This window comes from Alosa pseudoharengus, unplaced genomic scaffold (assembly GCF_046254945.1).
Source record: "Alosa pseudoharengus isolate Yale_2024_CS ecotype anadromous, Long Island Sound unplaced genomic scaffold, YU_APseudo_1.1 YU_APseudo_1.1_scf_21, whole genome shotgun sequence".
Taxonomy (NCBI): Eukaryota; Metazoa; Chordata; class Actinopteri; order Clupeiformes; family Clupeidae; genus Alosa; species Alosa pseudoharengus.
This window is the reverse complement of record NW_027468674.1, coordinates 5,682,046-5,700,112: the sequence shown is the minus strand read 5'-3', so window position 1 is coordinate 5,700,112 and position 18,067 is coordinate 5,682,046. Positions and strand designations below refer to the sequence as shown.

The window sequence follows — 18,067 nt, the reverse complement described above, 5'->3', positions numbered from 1 at the left end:
ATCGGCCAGAATTCTGTTATCGGACCGATAATAATATTTTCATTTTTTCACTTATCGGCTAATAATATATCGGCCGCCGATATATCGTGCATCCCTACTTGAATGGGCTCATCCCACTGACGCTCAGTCCGCCACAGTGCCTGAACCAGTACTTTAGCCCTGGTGGTATATGGGATTATGAAACCCAAGGGATCATACTGGCTAGCAAGTACACAATACACTGTCTTCATTGTGGGCTCTGCTCTGGAGATGAGCCTATGTTTGTAACCCAGCTCATCGGAAAGGCAGTGCCAACGAAGACCGAGAGTGGACTCTTGGGGCTCTGTTTTGTTGGCTGAGAACCAAAGTTCACAGGCCTCTGACCTGTCCTCAGAGGGGAGATGTGAAACTACATTAGGGATGTTGCTGGCCCACTGCCTGACATAAAATCCACCTTTGGCAAATAGAGATCTCATTTTGTCGATGAGTGCTTTGGCCTGCTGAGGACATGGCAGAGACTGAAGACACTTGTCCACATAGAAGGCGCTTAAGACTGATTCCATTACATCTTCATTGCCCTTTGCATGGTCTCTGATGTGCTTTTGGACTGCATAAGTTGCTCAGCAGGGACTACATGTAGTCCCGAATGGTAACACACGCCACTCATATATGTCTGGCTTCCGGTCTTGTTCCATGTCTCGCCACAGGAAGCGCAAGAAAGGCTTATCTTTGGAGAGAAGCCTCACTTGGTGAAACATTGCACCGCTGTCACACATTGTCACCGCTGATGGCGACAGCATGCTCTCTAAACCTGAGTAGTACTCCCACTAAGGGTGGACCTAGGGTGGGACCAGGTAGCAGGTTGTTGTTGAGGTTGAGCTCCTGATAAGTGAAAGAGCAGTTGAACACAACTCTTGCTTTCCCATTATGGTACACCATGTGATGGGGGATATACCAAGAGCCGAGGGAATTCTCAGCATCCTCACTGGTTATTCTCACAGCATATCCAGCTTCCTCCAGTTTGTGTATTTCTTTGTTGTAGATGGAGGCCTGTTCTGGATTACTTGACAACCGTCGCTCAGTACCTCGTAGGAGACCCATTACAGCAGAAGATGGTGCTTGAAGAATAGGGTTGTCTTTCTTCCAGAGAAGAGGTGTAGCGTATCTCTCTACACCATCCACATTGACCTGCACTGAATCCTTCTCCAGCAAAGCAAGTGCTGCATTATCCTGCTTAGAGCGTGTCATCTCCTTCCCACAGTGATGTGGGAGAGTGTCGAGCTGCCATAATTTCTCCACATTATACCGTAGCTCTTGAGCTGGGGATAGAAAGGAGATATGTAGGCAGGAACTCTGTCGGCAGAGCTGTTGGAGGAAGGTTGCAGGCCCTTGGATGGCCCATCCTAACTGAGTGCATACAGCAATAGGACTGCCATGCGGATTGGACATATGGCTGTGATCAGATGTGGGTTGTCTGACCCGATTAGAATCATGGGTTTTGTTTTGCTGAAGGCTTTAAGTGGAACATCCCGCAGGTAATGGTACTTTCTCTTGAGAACGTCTACTGGGCAGGATTGCTCTGCGAGGTCCAGCTCTGCAGAAGTGAATGCTCTCTGGAGTTTGTGTCTGACACCAAGGTTTGTTATGGCAGATATCTCCAGTGTAACAGATGCACCTTGTAATTGAACACTGTGGTGTGCTTTCCCTTTGGCTGTTTTGCAGACTTGGATACACCGCGTTCAGCTCCCCCCTGTATCCCTTCTGAGGCGCGACGAGATATCTGGAGAGCTTGTGATTTAGTTTCCAACCATGTAGCTAAATCCACCAGTGTACGTTCTACTCGACCCACTTGTGATGATACCTCGTCTCAGACAGTGTTCCACAAAGGAGTCTATGTAGTTCACAGGGAGTTTGCTAAGCAAGGTGTCAACATGTGAGCCACATTGGAGCTCATATCTGGCAGGCCCGTCTGTGGAATTTAGCATACCAACTAGTGAGTTGACTGCTGTGCTGAAGTCTTCAAATCCTTGAGCATCTCCGATTCTGATAGCAGGAGTTTGCTGAAGTGCCTTTAATTCACTTTGTATGAGTGATCGAGGTTGGCCATATCTCTGGTCCAAGGCATGCATCGCACTGCTGTAAGGCTGTGGGCTGTTAATGTACGTCTTAGCTAACTGATAAGCTGCAGGCAGTTTCAATAGGTCCAGGAGTACCTGAAACTTATAATCCTCTGTCAGATGGCGGTGAGGTCCTAGAATAGTGTCCAAGCCTTTCTTTAGTACGATGAAATCACTCTCTTTGCCAGATGAGAATGCAGCTAGCTTAGGTTTAGGAATCCCATATGATGAAGCTATTGCCATCTCCATCAAACCAGGAGCTCCTGGATCAGCTGTAGGGTAGGCAAAGGGAGGAGGCACTGGATAATGATATGGGTACCAATGATGAGGCCCATAAGGTTGGTGAAAGGGTGGCATTGCATAAGGCAGATACCCTGGCATGTGAGGTGCAGGGTACTGTGGATACTGTGGCCCCAACAGTGGCTGCGCAGGTGGAGGCTGCACAGGAGGTGGCTGCGCAGGTTGAAACTGCACAGGAGGTGGCTGAGCAGGTAGTGGCTGCACAGGTGGAGGCTGCTCAGGTGGAGGCTGCACAGGTAGTGGCTGCACAGGCGGAGGCTGAGCAGGTAGTGGCTGCACAGGCGGAACCTGAGCAGGTGGTGACAGCCGCAGAAGCAGAGAGTGCACTGGCATTGAATGTGAGTGCGGTGAGGAGGGAACACTCCCTGGCTCTCCTGTGGTCTGAAGCATCAACTGTCCCGGTATCAGATGAGGCTCCGTCCACATTGCTGCAGAAGCTGACGGTTGGTGATGTTCCCCAACAGACACTGGCTGCATTGGTTGCAGCACCAGTGACGTTAACTGATCGGCAGCAGAAGATGTAAATGGATTGGTCAGTTCCCGCATATAGGTATGACTAGGTGGCTCGGTCCATGAGGGCTGTGAAGCTGATAAAGTGTCGAGAGGAGTTCTCTGTGGTGAATGGATAGTAGCCACTGATGAACGAGCAAAGGGAATATGTGACAGGCTACTGCTATACTGCTGGTTGAGAGAAGTTGACCTTGGATACTCTTGGGAAAAACTCAGAGAGCTTGGTGGGTAGGGCATTCTTCTAGCATCCTCCATCACTACCTGGAGCTCTCTCAGCTCAATGCTTAAGCTTCTCCATCGTTCTTCTAGATGGTCCAGTAGTCCAAGGTCTCTGCTTGTAGCTCCAGAAGGTGCAGATGAGATGTAACTGGGGCTAGGTTCATGACTTGCATGTGATACTATTCTTTCAGATGAGGTCACATTACCAGTGGAGGAAAGGAAAATGGACTGATGTGGATGGCTGAGCACATAGTAGACATTCATAGGTTGACCATCAGTAATAATTACACTACCACGTGGCAGTATAAAGCAGCACGTGGAAAAAGCTGGAACAACGTGACTGATATGGCTATACATTTTAACAGTTTGCAATTAGTCATTACCAAAGGCCATTACAGATACAAGTGCAAACAGCTAAGTTACATGAATATACAAACCATAACATGCTACTTGTGCAATTATAGCATCAATACTATGTGCTAATCACGATATAAATGACATACTAAATTTGCAACATTCCACACATTCGCGGCAATTATGCTAATATGTTTCCAGTCATTTACACTTACTAAACGGCAGTCTGACATATAAAGGTATAACTAAAGAGATTAACAGTGTCAACAAACTATAGTAATCATCACTTACATTGTCAGCAACGCACAACAGGACAGAAAATAAAGTGCACATTTCCAACAATGTGCTTGACCAGCAGTAACGTCTCTACAGCTTCAGATTGCGCACCAAAGAAAGAACATGCGCACACACACACCCCTCGTGGCAAAGGGAAAAACTCTTAAAGGAACAGCGTCCCTTTAGGGAGGAGCAGGGATTTTGTACACTGTGCAATGCTTTACTTCAACATACAATGCTCGTAACACCCCCAATTATCACCACTTTTTTTCAGAAATTCTAAAACAACGATGCTTTTTAACACTTCAAAATAACATTTGCTAAATGAACCTTACATTTTTCAGTAGCCATAGGTGTGTAGATTTGACCAAAATCTGGTTTGGTTCTTAACGGGAGCATTTAATGCCTGAAATATCCGATTTTGTTTACCACGCTCTGAGTTATACTGCTGGTCTGATGGGTCGCCTATTCACCGTTTCAACTGCACATGAACGGTTAGACCGAGAATTCTCGTCATGAAATTAAATTCCACTGGAGCTCCAAGCGGTTGTGTACACACAGGCTTACAACACTGTTTACAGCTCTTCGAGTCACGATAAAATGTCATTTTTGGTACATAGCTAATTTAGATACACCTATGGTGTTGGTGGTTGCGTTTCTTTAGGAGTAGCCTACACCGTCTTGGTTTGTATAGAAACGGATATTAAGTGACACATACACGGAAGACGGCGGGAATAAGGGACCGATGGTAATAGGGGGAGTTCCGATATAGGCTACATAGCTTTGTTCATGAGTTTCCGTGCTGGCTGGACTGAGCTTCTTATCCAAACAGTACGGTTATCCCCCTACGGTGCGTTAGCTTCACTACAACCAGACATGCTAAACATTCTTCTTGCGGGAACCTAACGTTACGTACGAGGTAGTCGAGTCTTGTTTTGCCTTTTATTGTTTATGTAGATTACACAGAAGCTACAATATCGGCACAAGATATATGTTATATGAAGTTATGGTATTTCAAAAAAATCCTAAAATTAATGGGCTTCTATGGGGGTTAGCAGAGAAGTGGTCCCACCAGCTTACATTAATTCTTCTACTTCCGGGAATTCGCCTGCCCCCTTGGGCCCACCAGATAGCTTGCCCGTGACAAGATGGCCGCCGGTGATGCCGTTAGAGACGCCATAAGACATCTAGCCTTTATTATGTATATTTATGGTTGCCAGTGCTCAGTCTGAGGGGCGGGATAATCGGTTGTCTTTCAAATTCCCTCTGCACGCAATAGGACAGCGCTGCAACTCATGAGTCCCATGCGTTTTCCCACCCGCGGAGCTAGTTGGCTAGTTAAAATTTTTGCCAACTTAAAAAAAGCTTAACTCGTGTCACGCTGTTCACCAACAGCAACATCCATCTTTTTTGTTTTCAAGTAGCAGGGAATTCAACCCAAACCGTTGCAACTCTGCCCTCAATCATTATGTTAAGCCCGCCTAACGTCTCTATACACGATGTGATTAGCCCGATCGAAGTTTAATTTTTCCAGCTCGCAAGCCAACAGAGAGTTGCTAGACTAGCCCGGGCAGCAAATTACATGCTAGGGTTGCTAGGGTGCGAGGATTTCTAGGCTAAATGCTACCAGCAATTAGCAACATGCATGTATGAACCTTATCTGGTAAGATAATGTTAGAACACAACTTTCAACTACTCACAGATAATATTAGTCTACTACTAATTAATTGGAACTGTGACATGAAATGTTTGCACCACCAACCCAGAAATCGCAGTTGCATTCTCTTATCACTGTACTCTACAGCCAATAATCAGTTGGATAGATCAGTGTTTTTCAACCACTGTGCCAGGGCACACTAGTGTGCCGTGAGAGATCATCAGGTGTGCCGCAGCAAATTACCCAAATGTCACTCACTGGTCCAGAAAAGCAACTGTTGCATCAAAGAATATAACCACATGCTCTCATTGATTGTATGATTGCACTATTTGTGGTATGCAGGCATTGTACAACGGGGGCCCCATATCCAGTATTCACAGAATCATCACATATCCAGTTCATAACAACAATTAAATTAGATGTAGGGCTGTATTTTGGGTCACCAGCGCATGTCGTAAAGTTCGTTATTCACCCGCGCAAAGTTGAATTCGCTATTTTGCACATTTATTTTTTAAGCATTGCGCCCAGGGGTGTGGCAGTTAACAACCTAGGGAGGAGACTAGCGCATTGTCTAAAAATCGCTATCATACACCACCTAAACCTGGTCAGAAGTCAATGGCGAGTTGTTCATATGCTATTTTAAGAGCGCATGTCAACAGTCATATTGGTAGTTGCACGCACCATCCTTCTATCATTCATGAACGCACTCCAGTGCACGTCCATGCAAAGCATTACAAATTGCACGATTACAATGGGAAACATAATTAGAACAAAGATATTACGAAATACTGTGCATCTCATTATGAGTAGTTATTCACCATCATTTGCAAATTGGTAATGACGGTTAAAAGTGATTAGGGGAGAGGCGAGAGACAGTATGGAGCACAGGTGAAGACGCACTGTCACGAGATATAAGCAACTCCTCTGCAGGATAAATGTTGTTTTATTCAGTCATTTGAGCAACATTAGGGTAAGTGTTGCTTTTTCCAGCCTATGTTTTCGGTGGTAACCCATTGTCAGTCAATAGTGAAAGTAACTGCATATAACTGTCTTGTCGTTGACTGACTCCTTGGTGAAGTTAGTTTCACTTTGCCAATGAGTTCAAATAGACGAGTGCAAATGCGTGAAGGCTATCATAGGTTTTAGTAAAGCATGGTTTAAGAATGACTATTCTATACGGTCTCGCAAGCAGCCTCCTTCAAATGCGCCTTTGAATGCCAAAATACCGATGCATTTATTTGACATATCGCGCGTTGCGCCGTTGAAGGGAATGACAGATGTCATTCTCATTGGTTTAAAATGATGTTACGCCCCAAACACACCCATATGACTGATTAAAAGACCTAGGAACACCTTGTTACGCCATGCGCTCCACTTTTGATAGCGAAACCCCTCCCAATGTGAACTGGACATCCTACTAAATTTGAATAGACTTTTGACGAGTGACGATGCACTTTAGAATGTCATGATAGGGCCCATAGTCACCTACAAATGAAACAGAGGGTGCTTGTTTTATTGAGCAGGTCTTGTATAGAAGCCATAATAAGGCCATATCTGTGTATTATTTTAGGCTATGGTATGTTTATTTTTTCTTCTCACAGGATGTTAGTGTGCCGTGGGACATTTTAAGTGTCAAAAGTGTGCCGTGGCACAAAAAAGGTTGAAAAACACTAGCCTGACGTAGTCATACTCAATTCTAGTCAGAATTTGAGTCTGATACTGCTCCATAGAGCTGTGATTATGGGGCGTGTTTCAAACGAACCAGGAAAAAAAATGCCTCTGCACTCAATTGGATAGACCTACAACCAATCAGAGCAACGGAGTGTGTGACGTATGTTAAGCGACGCATAGTTGATGTCAACAGAACTCAACTGCACGCTAGAAGAAGAAAATGTGAGCGATTTTCGCAGGTGTTGTAAAAATAATGTAAGGATACACGGAGTTCAACACACGAACCTCATTTTTGAGAGAAACAGTAAAGGTGAATGCATATACGATCAAGTTATCCGTTTAGGATTACAACTCCACAACACTGCAAACAAATCGCATCGCATTTGTCGGTCCTGTCAGAACTTTATAACACGGTTGGAACGCGACATGCCCGTGTTTAAAAAATGGACAGAAGACGAAGGAGACCAGCCTGAAGAACCGTGTTCATCTGAGGCATCAGAGACGCCCCGGACTCTGAAGAAGTTCTGCCCCAATCCGTCAACTCCAACCGGTACAAAAACGCGAAGAAGCATTACAGAGGTAAGCTTGTTAATACATTTCTACTTCTTATGATATGACTATGAGAATAACCTCGATTGCCACGTTTCACATGAGTTAATAGTGAGTCGTGATTATTGTCCAATGTGATAAACACTGTGCATTCCCACACTCCTCATTTCCGTGAAATCTATCTATGATTAAATCATCTAGTCATATTTTGACATGCCTAGTATTCTGGAAGCCAGCCCGAATTTCAGTGTAGTGTGAGCAAATGTTACCAGGATAAACTTGTACCTGATGTGTAAGTTGGCCTCTGTCACTTTGTCAATATGTAGAAACTTCATTTTGTAATGGACTAGCATGTTATCCAACCCCCACTTCTGTGCTCTGCACCTCTGTGGGGGGTGGGCAGTGTTTCTCTGACCTGCTCAGCAATTGCATCTGGTGTCACCATATTTAACAGTCTGTATTTTCCAATGTATTGTCAATGCACGTTATACTTATTAGGCTATACTGTAATTCTTCACACTGATGTGTTCACTTATATTTCAGGTTGTCACCCATTTTCCATCCACTTGACCTCCACCTGGAACACCTAAACAATTTTCTCAAATCATTTATGAGAGGATTGGGACCAAACATGTCAGAAATGTCAGCAGCCAGAATCAGTAGGTCCATTGGCATCGTCAAAGAGCTAATGGACAAAACGGACACAGAGCTGGAGCTGACAAGGCCGGCTGGCATTCATCATGTGGCCCGAGAACAGGACGTTTTAACACTGGTAAACGTTTTTAGGGAGACACAACTTTCCCAACAAAAATCACCCAGGCAGGCAGTCTCATGCATTCCCGAATTTCAAGAGAAACTTATTGGCAAAGCTGAATTACCAGGAGAAAATAATGGACTGGCAAAATGTGCCTATTTAAATAATTAAGTAAATGTGAAATGTAAATGGTGATGGTAATTTGTAAATATTGTTTTCGTAAATGACAATGTAAATAATTGTTTTCATATAATAGTTTAGTAGTATCCACATTCTTGAAAACATTTTTGTGTTTTCTTATTGGTTGTATGTTCAAAGTTCAGCGTATATCTTCAAACATTACCTATTATGTGTAGATATTAAAAATCTTTATTGAAATGTCTTATTGTTTGTCTTTAAATGCAGAAACATCACCAACCAGTAGAGAAGTATAAACCATTTTAATTTTATTCAAAAATATTAATGTAACAGAGGTAAAAAAAAAGGCATTTGCACAACAACAGGACCCTGAAGCCACAAATTTGAGCCTGAATTTGAAGCTAGCCTGAGATCTTCAACATTGACAAGCCTGATTCCAAGTTACTTGGGGATGATTGTATCTTATCATCCTCATCCTCGTCATCAAAGTAACCAGTGTAATCCATGTCAACCTGAACACGGTCATCCTGAACAACACAGTCATCAAACAAATTAGTTTGACTCTGTTCGATGTCATCAAAAACCTCATGCATAATTCATAGTATCTCTTTTGCATGTTCCAGCTTGTATGTAGGGAGATTATGGATAATGAAGTCCAGGTCAAATATCTGTGTGCACTGTTCTAAAACTGATCAATGAGTTCATCTCCAAAACCAGTGCAGGCTGTGTCGACTGTGTAAAGTGGTATGTTTTTATGGTCCTGAAGTAAACTACTCCTGTAAGTTTGTAACAGTTCCCTGATCAAAAGTGTGCCCTTAGGTGTGACTATTCTGTGTTTGTGGTGTGATGAAACCTCCCCTTGAAAGTGTTCATATTTGGGGATTAGCTCCCCACAACCTTCACGTTCACAAGAACAAACAGAATGGCAGTGAGTGCAGCACAGATGTCCTAGATCAACAGATGTGGTGTGTTCCTCAAAATGGCAGTACAAAGCTTTCCGCAGACAACTAGTGACTCCATTAAAGTACCGTCTTAACTGCTGGGTCAAGCTTTGTACTAACATCCCTCACAATCCAGTGTAGGCACTCCAGTGTATGGCCAGGTACTTTAATCAGACCCACTCTGATGTTTGTTCTGTTTGGGCTCAGGGCCAAATTTATTGGATTGTCCATCTGAAGCTGTTTCATAACCCTGGCTCTGGATTCCCGATCAGCAGAAGCGGTCAATGTCAGCACAGGTGTACCTGGAATATATAGCAGTACAAAAAGCAACCAATAAGTAACAGTAAAAATAAGAAATTATGAGTAGTATCATTTAGTACTTTTTAATGACTGTACTGACATCTAAAAAGAATACATCACTTATAAGGGGTACAGTGACTAGCCTACCAATATGGGTATGGTGCTTGAGTACATAAAGCAACACCCAAATGCCCTTCTGCCCTTTTGCAGCCTGACCACTGATAGAAATAAAACAGTAACCTACATTAGAATGTTTTAACAGCTAGTTCGCTACAATCACACTAACGTTATGATTGTACCAAGTCTGAGTTAGCGAACGTACAACGATACCTAGGCTACTATGTTTACAACATGGGATTCATATCACGACATTGGGAGTTATTTACTAAGTCAGACAGTTAGACTCTCTTACCATTTGTAAGTTAGATGAACTTCGTCCATCACGATACCAATTAGGTTGGCTTGAAAAACATCGGAGCCTAGCATGTCCCTCCACTTGTTGTTCAGCAGCCAGGATTCCGGGCTTCAAAAAAGGATCTGGCAACGACCGCTGGCTATATCCACCTCGTCGTGCACGCCGAGTTGCATCGCCGTGATGCCCATTTCAGTTGCTTCGGCAAAAAACATCTTTCTTATCAACAAATGCCTTGATCCCGTTACTCTGTTCCTCTTTTAAAATTAATTCGCTGTCGATATCTTCTAGAACAGACCTGATAGCAGAATCTACACATCTCAATTCTCCAGCGGCAGCCATCGTTGTTGTAAACGAATTCAACCCAAGCGCTCTTTGGTGACGTGGTGGATTACGTTACTGTTGAGCATCTGTCCATCATCGTATAAAGCCCGCCCTGACCATTTGATTGGCCCGCCAGTATTTGGGCGAGCATACTCGCGCCACTATTGATCAATGCCAGACCGAACTTCCCGACCTCAAACGTTGTGGGCGGGACTAAGTTCGGAATGGCACCCAGGCTAGAAAAACACTGGGATAGATGAAGTTTTCAGCGAAAGATGCAGTGAATGGCTGTTGAGAATAGTCAGCTGGAGAAGTCAACAACGTTACCAGCGAGAGTAGCAGCACAGGGGAGTAAGAGAAAGGAACTAGGAACCAGGGACAATAATCTAGCAAAAGGTAATGAAGATATTCATTTTCAACAAGTAGCTCCCTCTACTGCACTTTGAAGAAGGCAACTATAGTCACGCTGATAAGGGCTTTGGTGATGTCGCATATTGCACGCGCAGTTGCCAATCCGTGATCAGAGTGTAATCGCAGTATTTGCGGTTACTGATGATGCGGCTGGATTGCGGCTACTGATGATGTGATAAAGTCTTTGGAGAGTGGAGATCAGGCTAGAACAAGATCAGACTAGAACAAAACCACTGAATAAAATCTGCTTTCTCACCTCACTGTATCATGGGTTTAAGAATCTACTAGATTTTGACACTTGCATTATCTAAACTGTTGCAAATCTCAACTCCAAACATCACAAACAAAATACAATTTAAACTAAAAATTAGCTCTAAAATCATTACTAGAGTGGCATTTGGGATTACAGGATATTCATTGTGGTGGCCCTGATCATAGGGTGTCCTGTACACACAATGTCCCAGATTACAGGTTAACTTACAGTGCTGATGTGACCACTGAAACCAGCCTCTGAAGAACTTCATCTGGACTGAGGAGTTCAGTCTGATCAGTCTCTGGTGTCTTTATGTACTTCTGCAGGTCAAACTCATCCAGCTGCTCCTCTGGAATCTTAAATGTAAATCTCCTAGTCGTCCACTCTCCTGGTATGAGTGTGTCTACAAACAGAGTTCCTGAGCTCCTGTCAATCACCTCCACTACAGCATGGTGATTCAGCTCATTCAGACAGTAGAACAGGTTGATCTTTCTGCCTGAATTTCTTTGATCTCTGACCTTCTGTTTGACATACTGGACCGTTTGCTCTGAGCTCTGTGGTTGACGTATTGTCTGTGGCAGTAGGTGCATTAAGAGATTCTGATTGGACTCCAGTGACAGGCCCAAAAGGAAGCGGAGGAAAAGGTCCAGGTGTCCGTTCTTACTCTGTAAGGCCAGGTCCACTGCAGTCTTGTGTAGATCATGCAGTGTTGCAGCTCTGAATAGGGCAGAGAGCTGAGAGGTTTGATGTTGGTCAGACATGCTTCTCTCTCTGTTTCTGAAACAGAGAAACACATATAAAGCTGCAAGAAACTCTTGGATGCTCAGATGCACAAAGCTGAACACTTTCCCCTGGTACAGCCCAGACTCCTCTCTGAAGATCTGAGTACACACTCCTGAGTACACTGATGCTTCTGTGACATCAATGCCACATTCTCTGAGGTCTTCCTCATAGAAGATCAGATTGCCCTTCTCCAGCTGTTTGAAAGCCAGTTTGCCCAGTTTGAAAATCATCTCTTCATCTGTCTCTTTTCTCTCTTCATCCATCTCTTTTCTCTCTGTGTACTTCTCTTTTTTGATGCAAGTCTGAATGATCAGGAAGTGAGTGTACATTTGAGTGAGAGTTCTTGGCATTTCTACTTTTTCTGATTCAAATGTTCTCTCTACCACAGTGGCTGAAATCCAACAGAAGACTGGAATGTGGCACATGATGTAGAGGATCCTGGATGACATTAGGTGTGTGATGGTTTTGCAGGCTAGGTTCTCATCACTGATTCTCTTCCTGAAGTACTCCTCTTTCTGTGGGTCATTGAATCCCCTTATTTCTGTCACCTGGTCCACACACTCAGGAGGGATCTGACTGGCTGCTGCTGGTCGGGTGGTGATCCAAAGGAGAGCAGAGGGAAGCAGATTCTTCTTGATGAGGTTTGTCAGCAGCACGTTAACTAAGACTGGCTCTGTCACATCACAACAACTCAGCTTAGAATGGAAATCTAGAGGAAGTCGACACTCATCCAGACCATCAAAGATGAACATGACTCTGTGCCTTGAGCTGGTAAAGATTTTTGAATCTTTAATTTCTGGAAAAAAGTGTTGAATAAGCTCCACCAGACTGAGTTTCTTGTTCTTCATCAGGTTCAGCTCTCGGAAAGGAAGAGGAAATATGAAGTGGACATCCTGATTGATTTTTCCTTCAGTCCAGTCCAGGATGAACTTCTGCACAGAGACTGTTTTCCCAATGCCAGCCACTCCCTTTGTCAGCACTGTTCTGAAGGGTTTGTGTTGTCCATATAAGGGTTTAAAGATGTCACTGCATTTGATTGGTCTGTTTTGTGCTGATTCTCCCCAGGATGCTCTCTCCATCTGCCTGACCTCATGTTCATTATTGACCCCTCTTCCCCCCTTTGTGATGTAGAGATCTGTGTAGATCTCATGGAGGAGTCTGGTTTCTCCCTGATTAGGTATTCCCTCAACCAGATGCTGAAACTTGCTCTTCAGTGTAGATCTGAATTTCTCATGGACCTCTGCCTCCTCTGGTGTCCATCTGGATCAATGACAGAATCACAAATACACCTCCGTTGTTAACAAAGTATCATCACAATATTCCTACATTAGCCCTGTAATGTAGTAAGTAATGTAATGTAAAAAGGCTAATACTGCAATGTCATTTTTTCAGTAGGAACATAATGTGAACATGCAGGGAGATTGTACACTAACACACACTGGCATACATGGAGAGATGGTTTGCAGGGGGCTGGCAGACAGTAGAGATTATTTGACTCATATGCTCATTATTAAGAAATACGGGTTCCTTTGCATACAACACATAAACAGAATAAATGTCATTAAGTTACAGTAACAATGAATGCACTGTTCAGAATAGCCATTCTTAGGGATGAACCGATACCATTACATTTGTGTACTTAAATAATAATGAATATCAAATAAAATATAAGCAGGATATTTCAAACCAAAAATAAATAAACAATTTTGTCTAAAACAAGCCTCCATACTGGCACTGTCTACATCTTCACTAAACAAATTATTAACTATTTTGCACTCTCTCACAAACATGATCACCCATCACCCTAGACTGTAGAGACTGTAAAGGTGGTGTGGCTGCTTTTAGTGTGTGGGTCGAGTGAGAGCAAGTATGTGAGAGAGTACTAGTGCTACTGCCGCACAGCTCGTTTACTGATCGCTGCCAAAGCAGATTTAGTGAAGGTGATTTATGCATTGTTTACGCTATTGGCCATTGAATACAGTGGTGATTTCTCGCACAATATGTCCTGTCCTATGACATATAGTTGAAGTGAATTGGGTGCTGTCTTCGGTCTTTGAGCATATAATGACGTTACGTTACGGTCTGGAGTTGAGGCAGGAAAGGGTAACATATTTCTCAGTTAAATTGACAAAATGTGAGTTAACAAAACCCTATTCAAATTAGATTAATCTACTGAAACGGAAACTCCACAGTTTGTTTTGTAGGCGACTTATCCCCGAGCAGGCTACATGAAGCACAGTGGTAGTTTCTTAAGAGCAGCAGCTAAGCTACTATGATTAAGGGCTAACGGTGTAATGAGGTGGCATCGGTTGGGTGGTATTGGTGATTACGAGTATGAATATATGGGCCCAGTATCGGCCCAATCCCAGTATCAGTATCAGACCATCCCTGATTCTAGTGGGCTTCTGAAATCAACATAATTAAATCTGACCAAGCAGAGGTGTTTTGTAGAGGGTTTTGGAGATTGCCTGACAGAATGTCCTGATCCATGATCTCACCTGTGTTCTACAGAGTCCCTCTGCATCTCGTCTGTCCTCTTGGACTCTGTGCCTGACGCCCCCTGCTGGACACTGTTAACACAACATGTCACTAAAAGGTGAGTGTCCTCATATCTCCCTCAGAAAGACCCCACTGATCAATACACACACACACACACACACACACACACACACACACACACACACACACACACACACACACACACACACACACACACACACACACTGGTCAGCGGTATAGTATGTGCATGTAATAATCAGCTCAAGTATGGTGTGCATCTGTCTGTCAGTTGAGAGAGAGAGAAAGAGAGATAGATAGAGAGATAAGGAGAGAGAGAGATATTAGAAGAGGGAGAGAGAGATGCAAAAAGGAGAGAGGAGAGGGTGAAAGGAGAAAATAAGAGGAAGACAGGACAGCTGAGGGGAGGACAGGAGAATTGGGATGTTTAGCATTCAGTCACTGATCCCATATTCAAATCCCTCCAGCACCCAAAACAGAGACAAACCAACTGCATTACTAACCAACTTACAGAGAGGAAGAGAAGAGGAGAGGAGGAGAGGAGATGCAATTTATAATAAAAGAAGAAAATCATGCATATCATAAAAAAACAGATGTAAAATACACATTCAGACAATAATGTTCCTTCACTTCCTGTCTTCTAGTCACATCCAAACCTCCACTCCAACACTAGTGTCTTCTAGTCACATCCAAACCTCCACTCCAACACTAGTGTCCTATAGTCACATCCAAACCTCCACTCCAATACTAGTGTCCTATAGTCACATCCAAATCTCCACTCCAACACTACCACATCAGAGGTGAGTTACTGAGGTTTACTGCTCAACTCTGTAGTTTTTGTCACATACTGGTTTCCATATTAAATACGTTTTGCCCTCCATAAAGACTGACCTGTCAGATGTGGTTGCTTTTTGGAGTGTGTGTGTTTCCACCGGCGTTACTTTGAGCACATAATTTACGTTTTATTTACATGTGTTCAATGGAAGTCAATGGGAGCCGGAAATCGGTAAATAGCGGTGACCAAAGTTTATTTCTCCGGATAGCGAGACGGCTGTTTCCCCTATTTCTTTACGCGGAGGCTGATTCTGTGGCTCCAATCGTGTGCACAGCACGGCTAACATTTCATTTACATTACATTACATTTGGCTGACGCATTTTTAACCAAAGCGACTAACATGGTAAACAGTTTAATAACAATTATAGGACAATTAAAAAAGGTACAGTAGGCTACAGTAAGAATAGGCCTAATAGGCCTACTGCATCAGTGAGTGCTGATTTTAAACAGTTGAATGTCAGTTCTAGACGAGTGGTAAGTGCTAGGATCAGCAATACTAGTTGTTTTGAACGTTGACAGACCTTGTTTGCAGGCGATTCAATGTGTTGAAGGAGCCGTAAGGAAAACACAAAGCGACTAGTGGTCGATAAACACGTTGCCAGTGCTCTAAACTTTGCCCTGTCTGCAGTTAGCATACGTTTACCCGGAAATAGCATTTTGTTAAATAACACTGCACGCCAATCCTGCCTAACCCACCTGATGGTGTTTGTATCCAGGTGCAGATGTCCGCAGATACCTAAATGGTCTATAGCCTAGTAGGGATGGGTCGCTCGACACACAGTCCCGACACACGTCTCGAGCTTGCGAAACATTAGTGCTTCAAAACACTGCTCCGGAGTATAGCGCGGGAATGATGCCAAAAACCTCCCTTTTTTTTATTGGTGCTTAACAACACACAGTAGCCTACAGTAATTACAACAAAGAAACTGCAGTACAAAACACACGCATAGACAACGGTCACCGAAAACAAATAATACAATAGACAAAAACAAACAAACAAACAAATGTAAATCAAGCATAAACAGAGGGAAGCGTTCTTTATCTATTTAAAGAATGTATGGAAGAGACAAAGAAGTCTGTCATTGTTTGGGTTATTATGAACCAAGCGAAGGGATGCAACAAGACGAGGCTGAACTTGGCACCACTTTCGTTTCCGCGGGGAAAGACCACTTTCAGATCGCGGGGGAGTTAGGTTTCCGTTCCACCTTAAATAATGCAATTTTCTACCTCGTCCAAAAGGGGCCAGTGTTGACCGCAAATCCGCGATAACACAGGCATGTGCCTGTTGCAGATGAACAGGCATTGTTCACAAACGTTCAAAAGCCTGTAAATCTTTTTTCTGTTGACTCCACTGCCGAATTTTTTGAGAAATGTTGCCTTTTGTGTTCTATTAAATAATTTGGTAATTTAGAGGGGGGGGGGGGGGGGTTATGTAGAGGGTGGCAGATTATGTAGTTTTTTCTTTATTTTCTGTGCTGGATCTTTTGATACATGTTGTGTTATGTTTTTTTCTATAAAATAATTTTGTTCATTTTACACTGGGGGGGGGGGTATGTAGTTGGTAGCAGATTTTGAAGTTTTTCTAGAGTAAATGTATTCCCTACGGCCTACATGTCATTTTGCATCGGACTTTCAACACATTCTGAAACTACACTCTCTCCTCTTTCCAATGACACCCCACTTGTGAAATTCTATGGTGGAAAATTGGATATTTAGCCCCTCTAAAAACAGTATATATTTTGTGAAATTGCAGAATTTCAACACTTGAACAGGGACAGATAGCCCATGAAGGATTTTGCAAGGGATATTTCACCACATTCTATAACTACACCTCCTCCCCTTTCCAATGACACCCCACTTGTGAAATTCTAAGGTAGAAAATGCCCTTTTTTGCCCCTCTGAAAATACAGTATATATATGTGAAATTGCAGAATTTCAACACTTGAACAGGGACAGATAGCCCATGAAGGATTTTGCAAGGGATCTTTCACCACATTCTGAAACTACACCTCCTCCCCTTTCCAATGACACCCCACTTGTGAAATTCTATGGTGAAAAATTGCATATTTTGCCCCTCTGAAAATACAGTATATATTTTGTGAAATTGCAGAATTTCAGCACTTGAACAGGGACAGATAGCCCATGAAGGATTTTGCAAGGGATGTTTCACCACATTCTGAAACTACACTCTCTCCTCTTTCCAATGACACCCCACTTGTGAAATTATATGGTGGAAAATTGCATATTTAGCCCCTCTGAAAATATAATATGTATTTGTGAAATTGCAGAATTTCAGTACTTGAACAGGGACAGTGAGTGAGCGAGTGAGACAATGTGTGAGACAATGTGTGAGAGAGTAAGACTATGTGTGAGACAATGTGAGACAATGTGTGAGAGAGTGAGACAATGTGTGAGTGAGTGAGGCAATGTGTGAGACAGTGTGAGACAATGTGTGAGACAATGTGCGAGACAATGTGTGAGTGAGTGAGTGAGAGAGACAATGTGTGAGACATTGTGAGACAATGTGTGATAGAGTGAGACAATGTGTGAGACAATGTGAGACAATGTGTGAGAGAGTGAGCCAATGTGTGAGAGAGTGAGCCAATGTGTGAGAGAGTAAAACAATGTGTGAGTGAGCGAGTGAGACAATGTGTGAGACAATGTGTGAGAGAGTGAGACAATGTGTGAGACATTGTGAGACAATGTGAGACAATGTGTGAGAGAGTGAGACAATGTGTGAGTGAGTGAGGCAATGTGTGAGACAGTG

General features: G+C 43.3%; 1 protein-coding gene and 1 long non-coding RNA gene across 2 annotated transcripts in view; one reads left to right on the top strand and one right to left on the bottom strand.

Annotated features, from left to right (window-relative positions):
• LOC143138692 (NACHT, LRR and PYD domains-containing protein 3-like) overlaps positions 1-18,067 on the bottom strand; it is a 139,438-nt gene that overhangs the window by 25,765 nt on the left and 95,606 nt on the right. The window lies entirely within an intron of this gene.
• Positions 7,017-8,764, top strand: LOC143137527 (uncharacterized). Its single transcript, XR_012990004.1, has 2 exons — positions 7,017-7,662; positions 8,176-8,764. It is a non-coding gene; the product is annotated as an uncharacterized LOC143137527 (long non-coding RNA).